The sequence below is a fragment of the Myotis lucifugus genome, unplaced genomic scaffold (genome assembly GCF_000147115.1).
Source record: "Myotis lucifugus unplaced genomic scaffold, Myoluc2.0 scaffold_1631, whole genome shotgun sequence".
Lineage (NCBI taxonomy): Eukaryota > Metazoa > Chordata > Mammalia > Chiroptera > Vespertilionidae > Myotis > Myotis lucifugus.
Window position 1 is genome coordinate 31,614 of NW_005872679.1, and position 8,516 is coordinate 40,129.

The window sequence follows — 8,516 nt, forward strand, 5'->3', positions numbered from 1 at the left end:
GTTTTTTACTTCAAAATAAGATATGTGCAGTGTGCATAGAATTTGTCATAGTTTTTTTTTAAACTATAGTCCGGCCCTCCAACAGTCTGAGGGACAGTGAACTGGCCCCCTGTTTAAAACGTTTGAGGACCCCTGGCTTAGGCTATTTGGCTGGTGTGGACTGGTGGTTCAATGTATAGTCCATATAAGATACATGGTTAGTCTCTCAGGTATTTCTGGGCTCCAGGTTACGTCATACTCTGCCCACCAGTTGGGGGAAGAGAGGATCTATCATTCCAGGCTTTTGGTAATAGTAAAAAAAAAAATTGAGAGTCCAGGCACAGTCAGGGGGTAAAGGTCAGTCTTCTGTAGCTACTTCCTGCTGAGAGGGGACGTTGTCAGGGGCATCTACCCGGGGTCTCAAAGATTCCGGTAACATAGGTGTCTCTAGGTTCTGAATTCAAGGCCAGATAGATCTCTCCCACCTTCTGGTTGGCGAACGCTTGCATTCTGTTCTGCAGAAAACTAGTGAAACAGCATATGAGACAGGGGCCAAAGAGCAAAATTAAAAGAATAAATACCAATGGGCCCAATAGTGAGAGGAGCCATGGGGTAAGTGAGCCAAAAATGGCATACCCCCCTTCTAGCTGGTTACTGTCGTCTTTGGTCAATCCTGTCCCGGAGGGGTTTAATATGATCTTTGACAATTCCTGATTCATTTACAAAGTAGGAGCATTCTTCCCCAAGAAAGACACAGGTACCTCCTTCTTCTGCTGTCAAAAGATCTAAAGCACACGGGTTCCGTAGGGCTACTGCTGCTAAGGAGTCTACCTGCCTTTGAAGGGATTCAAGGGAATTGCTAATGATGGAGATATCCTCTGAAAATTCAGCAGACAATTTGTGGTAGAAATGAATGAAGGAGGAAATGCCTCCTACTCCTGTCCCTACTGCAGTGAGGACTCCCATACCTACTAAGATAAGACCTTTTGTGGCGAGGTCTGAGAAGACCAAGAGAGGATTCGAGTTCTCCCTCTTTTCTGATAGAAAGATTGGGGGTTAGGAAGACATAAAAGCAGAGCGAGTGTGACAGGTCCTGGGGAACACAGGTGTAGGCTGTAGTCCCACAGAGGAGAAAAATAACTGGTTGAGGGCAGGCAAAGGGAGGGGGTAAATTTATAGATTGTGCACAGTAGTAAGGTGCAGGGGTAGTTGAGGTAGTGGTTTAAGAGGTATTTGTTAAACAGGTAGTGTTTTCCGTATTAAAGAGAGAGATGTTGTATAGGGTGCGTTGAGGTCTGGTATAGGTAAGAGTTAAGTTTGTGTTCCAGTAGGTTGGGATTGGAGTGGCTATGATGAGGGTTTGAGCCAGTGACAGACAAATACAACAGGATGTAAAGAAAGAAGGATTGATGTTAGAGAGTAGATGGAAAGTTGTGTTGATGAGGGTGGGAAAAGGAGTAGGTTCAGGGTTCCTAGGGTGAGAGAGAATGTCCTTTAGTGAGGGAGGGATAGGTTGAGGATTAATATAGGTTTTGATAAAGATAATTATAGTAAAACTAGAGGCCCGTTGCAGGAAGATTCCTGCAAGAACAGGGCTTCCTGAGGCCAGAGCGAAGCAGAGAAGGGAGCAAAGCCTGGCTTCGCTCCCTTCCCCGCCGCTTAGCAGCTCCCTCCCGTGTCCTCTGCTTCGCTTCCCTCCCATGTCCAAATTCAGAGAGGGAAGAATAAGTGACCCCAGTGTCATTTAAAAGGAGATCGGCTTACCTGCCACCACAGTCGTTACCCGAGGCTCTGTCCTGGTGATGTAAGTCTGTGGGGCCCTGTCAGGGCCTGGGCAGCTTCTTCAGTGGCCAGTCCCAGGAGGTCTGGGAGCTCCAAACCGGATCCAGAGGGCGGCCATGCTGGACTGGCTGAGGCCTGAACTGGAGGGGCCAGACTACAGTCTGATTTCCAGTGGCCTTCCCTTCCACACCTTGGGCAGGGCTCAGGCGGGGGTCTCAGGTTTGAGCAGGACTTGGCTCAGTGTCTTTCCTTGCTGCATTTGAAGCATGGGCCCAGAGGAGGCTTAGCCCCTGACTTACCCGCAGTTGGAGGACCGGCACTTCGTTTGGGGTTCATGAGAGTGGTGGCTAGGAGCTGGCAGTCCTCCTTCTGGGCCTCAGCCTGGCCTGATCTCGCCTTTGTTTTTGGATTTGGGTCTCCCTGAAGTATGGTAGCAATCATCTCAGGTAGAAACTATAGTTTAACTTTAACCCCGCTGTTTGGCTTCTGTACTTATTTGCTTTGCTTAACAATAGAAAAGTTATTTTGATTTTCTGAATTATATAAATTATCCCATTTGATTGAATACCCTATTGATTGTAATGTGAATATCCCATTGGTTGTGGTCATTCTGGTTATCGAAGCACATTCTTCTGTACCTGAGAAGGACAGCACAATTACCCCAAGGTCAGAGGACTCCAGATAACTTGTCCCTCTTGACTCAGTGGTCCCAAGACTCAAGGGCTATTTAGATAATGTGCTTCTGTCAACTCAGTGATCCGGAGACCCAAAACTATAATTTAGATAACATGCTTAAGTCTGCTTCTGTAAACTGCTTTTTTGCAAACCAGGTTCCTCATTCCAAACCCTGGGATGTAATCAATACCTTTGTGATCTTTGCCTACATAAATCTGATGTTGGGACTGGGGAAGGCACTATGAGATTTGGAAGAGCGAAATGCCCCCTCATAGTCCCGGATTTGCAATAAATGTGACTCTTTAATTTGACTTCTTGAGGCGTCCTTGTGTGATTCGCGGGGTACATTACAACACCTGTCTCTATCATTAAAGACCTTAAAGGTCAGGTTAACGAGGTCTTTTTGAGGGGTTTGTGGACCTGTATCTATTTTTTTGAAATTTGTGGGATATATCGGGGGAGTAAAGGTGGTCAGGTTAGTGGAAAAAGACCTGAGATGCCTCTCAATCTGTGTGAGGCTGAACATAGAGAATGGACGTGGACTCAGACTATGCCCTCAGTTCCTGCTGCCTCCCTCAGGGGTAGAATGGACGCGGGAATAGAAGAGGCTGTTGAGGAAGGCAGTCTTTGGGTGGCCTGAGAATGAGTGTTAGATGGGAAGGCTGTTTTGGAGCTCACGTTCTCAGGATCTGGGGAGAAGGTGGCTGCTAGTTAAGAGGGTCTGAAGAGAAAGAGCCCAGGCGTTTTTCGATTTGAGAAAGATTAGAAAGTGAAAAGGGAATGGCTACCCGGATAATACCCCCCCCCCAACCTCACACAAAGGGAACTGGTCAGCCACCTGTGAATTGGGTTGCTGGTGGTCACAGGGGCGGAGATTCCACGAGAGCGCACAGGGGAAGGCGGGCAGTTAGAGTTCAAAGAGGGTAGAGTGTGGAGTGCAGGTTTCTTGGCGGGGTTGTAAGGGGGTGGCAGGGGCTGGCGAGGTGGACAGGAATGATCAGCTGGGTAGAAAGAGTCAGAAGACAGAGAAAGGGGCTGAGGACCAGTTTGAGGGGGCGAAGGGGGCTTTGCAAGGAGGATCTGATGAGTGGAACATGAGGAGCAAAGCGAGGGGCGAGAGTGGAGAAAAAAGAAAGCCTGCACATAGGAAATTTCAGAAGCTTTCCCTGTCCAGTGGCAAAAATTATCTAGGTCTTGAAGGATATTGGAATCGAAAGTGCCGTTTTTGGGCCACTAAGAGCCATTGTCGAGTTTATATTATGGCCAGGCAGTGTTACAGTAAAAAATGAGCTTCTTTGGTTTGATGTAGGCAGAAAGGCCAAGGGTAGAGAGGTTGGCAAGTAGACACCCTAAGGGTGTGTCGAGAGGGTTTGGATTGAGAGGTCCCCATGATTGGAGGGAAGGGCTATCAGAAGTTGGGGAAGGAACAAGGAGTGTCCTCCTTTTCCCTCAACCAACCTGTAGAGCAGTGGTTCTCAACCTTCCTAATGCCGCGACCCTTTAATACAGTTCCTCATGTTGTGGTGACCCCCAACTATAAAATTATTTTCATTGGTACTTCATAACTGTAATTTTGCTACTGTTATGAATTGTAATGTAAATATCTGATATGCAGGATGTATTTTCATTGTTCGCGACCCACAGGTTGAGAACCGTTGCTGTAGAGAGAGAGGGCCGAGAAAAGGTTCCAAGACTGTCACCCCGAGACACCTTTCCTGTGGAGTAGAAGAGAATTCCCCGGCCAGGCGCCTGGGCTTTTGTAGAACGAGTAGCCGAGTATACGGTAAACTCTGTGGACCCTAATGCTCCTCCAGGTCACAGGGAGCAAGAAAAAAAAAGAGGGGGGTGGGAAAAGTCCCTGAAGCCTACCGGTGGGAGGGAAGCAACGAGATCCCCACGTGTCCTGGTCCGGCAGGGTTCCAGAGAGGGTCCGGGGCGGGGCAATCAACTCAGAACCGTACCACTGGGCAGAGCCAGAGAAACTCAGGGCTAGTTCCGAGGATCGTCCTTGCTCCCGTTCACCTCTCCCGGGTTTTGGCACCAGAATGGGAGACCAGTCAGAGCCGAAAACCAGGATCATAGGCTTTATTAAGGGAAAGAGGCCTGCCAGGCTGTCTTGCAACTCGTGCAGAAGTGGGCACTCCTTTTGTGGGGTGGAATGGGGGCTTAGTGTACTCGGTGTGCGCTGATTGGTGGCTTAATGTATGGTCTATATAGGAACAAGGTCTTAGGGTATTTGGCAAGTGTGGATTGGTGATTCAATGTATAGTCCATATAAGGTACATGGTTAGTCACTCAGGTATTTCTGGGCTGCAGGTTACGTCATACTCCGCCCACCAGTTGGGGGAAGGGAGGATCTATCACTAATCCTATCCCTTTCCCTTCCTCTCTGTAAAAAATCAATAAAATATATATATTTTTAAAAAGAGACATTATTGAGAGAGAGAAATATTTATCAGTTGCCTCCCGCATGTGCCCCGACCAGGGGTCGAACCCTCATCCTGGGTATGTACCCTGATTGGGAATCGAACCTGCCACCTTTTGGTGTATGGGACAATGCTCCAACCAGCTGAGCCATACCGGCCAGGGCTATACTTTTTAACTTCAAAAACATTTTTGCATTTGACTTTCCCCTAGCTCAGCTCCTTATTATGAAGACTCGGAAAAAAGCTCTTTCCCTATTTTAAATAGCTAACAAGCCTGTTGGAGAAAAATTGTAACGATAAAAAGATAAATTATATGCAATCACTTTGGAAAACAATTAATCCTCTAATAAGAAAGCCATGAATTCCATTTCTACATACATGCCTACAAGAATGTTCATAGAAATCTTGTTTGTAAAAGTCAAAGGAACAGAAAACAACACTACTGTCCATCAAGAGAAAAGTAGATACATACATTGTATTATCTTCACATTGGAATACTACAGAGCAGTGAAAATGGACACATGACAGCTAAATGTAACAACATGATTCACCCTCAGGAACAATGTAAGCCACAAGGCACGTTACAGAAAATGTGTACGGGATGATTCCATTCATATAAAATTCCAGAACATGCTAAATGATACATCTGTGTAGGAATCCAAACAAATGTAAATAATAATAAAGGGAAGGAAATGTTGAGAAATATTAAATTCTGATAATGGTTATCTCTGGGGAGGGATGCTGGGAACCAGGATCAACAGTAATTAATATAAATGTGAGAATTCCAGTTAGAAGGCTGAATGGGGCTCTTTGATCCACAAGGTGAATATCTGCATTTTATTACCTACTGCTGATGACTCAATGGCCTAAAGCAGTGGTTCTCAACCTTCCTAATGCCGCGACCCTTTAATACAGTTCTTCATGTTGTGGTGACCCCCAACCATAAAATTATTTTCATTGCTACTTCATAACTGTAATTTTGCTACTGTTATGAATCGTAATGTAAATATCTGGTATGCAGGATGTATTTTCATTGTTCGCGACCCACAGGTTGAGAACTGCTGGAAAGCAAACTCCCCCAACCTGATAATCTTACTGTTTACTAAACATTCCTAAAAGGCAATTGTGTATTCTAGCCAATAAAAGCAGATGGGACCGAGACTCAGTGGAACTTGATCTCTTGTACCAAGATCACAACTGACTCCCCTATGATTTCCAAATTTATATTTCTTGTCCTGTGTATTAATTTGCGCGTCAGCCCTTTTTCCAAGTCTTTGAACCCGAGGCCACGTGGGCCGTGGCTTCAGAGGGACAGTAGTGATGTGCCTGGGGAAGTGGATTTCGAAGGTACTGCTAACTTTTTTTTCTTAAACTGGATGTTGAGTTCACTAGTGTTTACAAATATTTACCTTAAATACATTTTGTATCTATTCTCATAAACACTTTAAAGCAGCAGTTGGCAAGCGGTGGTCCACGGACCACCAGTGGTCCACGAGGTCTGAAGGGTGACTTCTGCTGCTTTAAAGAGATGATAACTCTGCCGTAAGGCAATAACTAAGCATAGAAAATAGTTAATCTGCACAGGGCTTACAAGTAATACTCCAGCTGGGGATTTGGATGAGGAGAGAGGAGACCCAATGGGCAGTCTGGGCAAGGAGCTTGGCATATTAGATGACATAGAATAATTATGCATTTTCTTTTAAAAATATTTTTATTGATTTCAGCGAGAAAGGGAGAGGGTGAGAAAGATAGAAACATCAGTGATGAGAGAAAATCATTGATTGGCTGCCTTCTGCACACCCCACAGTGGGGATCGAGCCTGCAACCTGGGCATGTGCCCTGACCAGGAATGCAACCGTGACCTCCTGGTTCATGGGTTGATGCTCAACCATTGAGCCACTCCAGCGGGGCAGTATTCATTTTCTTAGGTGTGATAACAATATTGTGGTCATGCAGGAAAATGTCTTATTCTTAGTACATGAAGGAGTATCTTGGGGTGAAGTGGCATGAAGATTGCAACTTTCAAATGTTTAGCAAAAATCAATGTGTATATGATGATAGAGAAAGAAAGTAAATGTTAACAGTTGACCTTTTGATAAATCTAGGTTGAGGGTATACAAGTGTTTTTTGTCATATTCTTTGAACTTTTCTGTAGGTTTGAAATATTTCTGGGAGGGAAGAAATAGTTTTTAAAAACCAGTATTATCTGGATATAATGAGTAAGGCTGTACTCAAAAGAAGGCAGCCTTATTTTTACCTTTTCATTTTAATATTTATGTTATTTCTTAGAAGTTTTTATTTGTGAGTCTTTATTTTCTAAGCCTCAAAATTATAATGAATAAAGTATCCTCTTAATTAGAGGAGGAGAGGGGTAAAGTCCAGAGACCTTATTTGCAAATTATAAAGCACACGTGGAAATTGTGAAAGATATTCCTATATATGACATATATATATATATATATATAGATAATGCATTCACCTTTTTAAGAAATTTCTTTTGCTGGAGTATTTTAAAACAAATTTAAGGCATTATGTCATCTAACTTGAAAATACTTAAAATGATCTTTATCTCTAAGAGATAAGATCTTTTAATGTCAACAAAACCGCAATATCATTGTCACTCAACAAAATTAATAAGATGTTTTTAATTACTACTATATCATAATTCAGCATGCATTCAGTTTTCCTGTCTCAAAAGTATCTTTTCTACAGGTTGTTTCGATCAGAATTCAACATTGCATTTAGTTGGTGTGTCTTTTACTCTCTAACATTTACCCTTGTTTTCAGTTTCTTTCTTCTTGCCATGTATTTGAGGAAGGAACTGGAATATTTATCATAGAATTTACTCCATTCCGGATTTGGCTGATGGTATCTCCCTGGTGTCTAGTTAGTTCTAGAAACTTGATTTGATTCTGATTCGATACTTTCCCCCCAAGAATACTGCAGAGGTGACATTGTATCCTATCTGGTTACAATGTCTGGTTGTTCCACTTTGGGTGATTTTCAGATTGATTGGTGGCTTGTGGTGCTGTCATCCATCACAAGGCTTCCTTTCAATCTTTCACCTAATGGTTTTAGCAACCATTGATGAATGTCGCCTGGATCCATTAATTCATTAGGGGTTACAAAATAGTGATTTTTGGATTCTATCAAACTTTTGCATTTATCATCTATGATTCTTCTATAAAGAACTTTCTCTAAGGCTGAATGGGAAAGATGGGGTAAATATTTACCATTATTATGTCAGCCTCCAAAGAAATCCCATGCCCATTAGCAGTCATTCCTCATTCCTCCCCATTCTAGGCAATCACTGATCTACCTTCTATCTCTATGGATTTCCCCATTCTGGACATTTCATTTAAGTGGAATCATACAATACGTGGTCTTATTCACTTCGTGTAATTTTTTAAGGTTTATTCAGGTTGTAGCATGGATCAGTTCTTTTTATTGGGCACTTCATATTTTTAAAAATATATATTTTATTGATTTTTTACAGAGAGGAAGGGAGAGGGATAGAGAGTCAGAAACATCAATGAGAGAGAAACATCGATCAGCTGCCTCCTGCACACTCCCTACTGGGGATGTGCCTGCAAACAAAGGTACATGCCCTTGACCGGAATCGAACCTAGGACCCTTCAGTCCGCAGGCCATCGC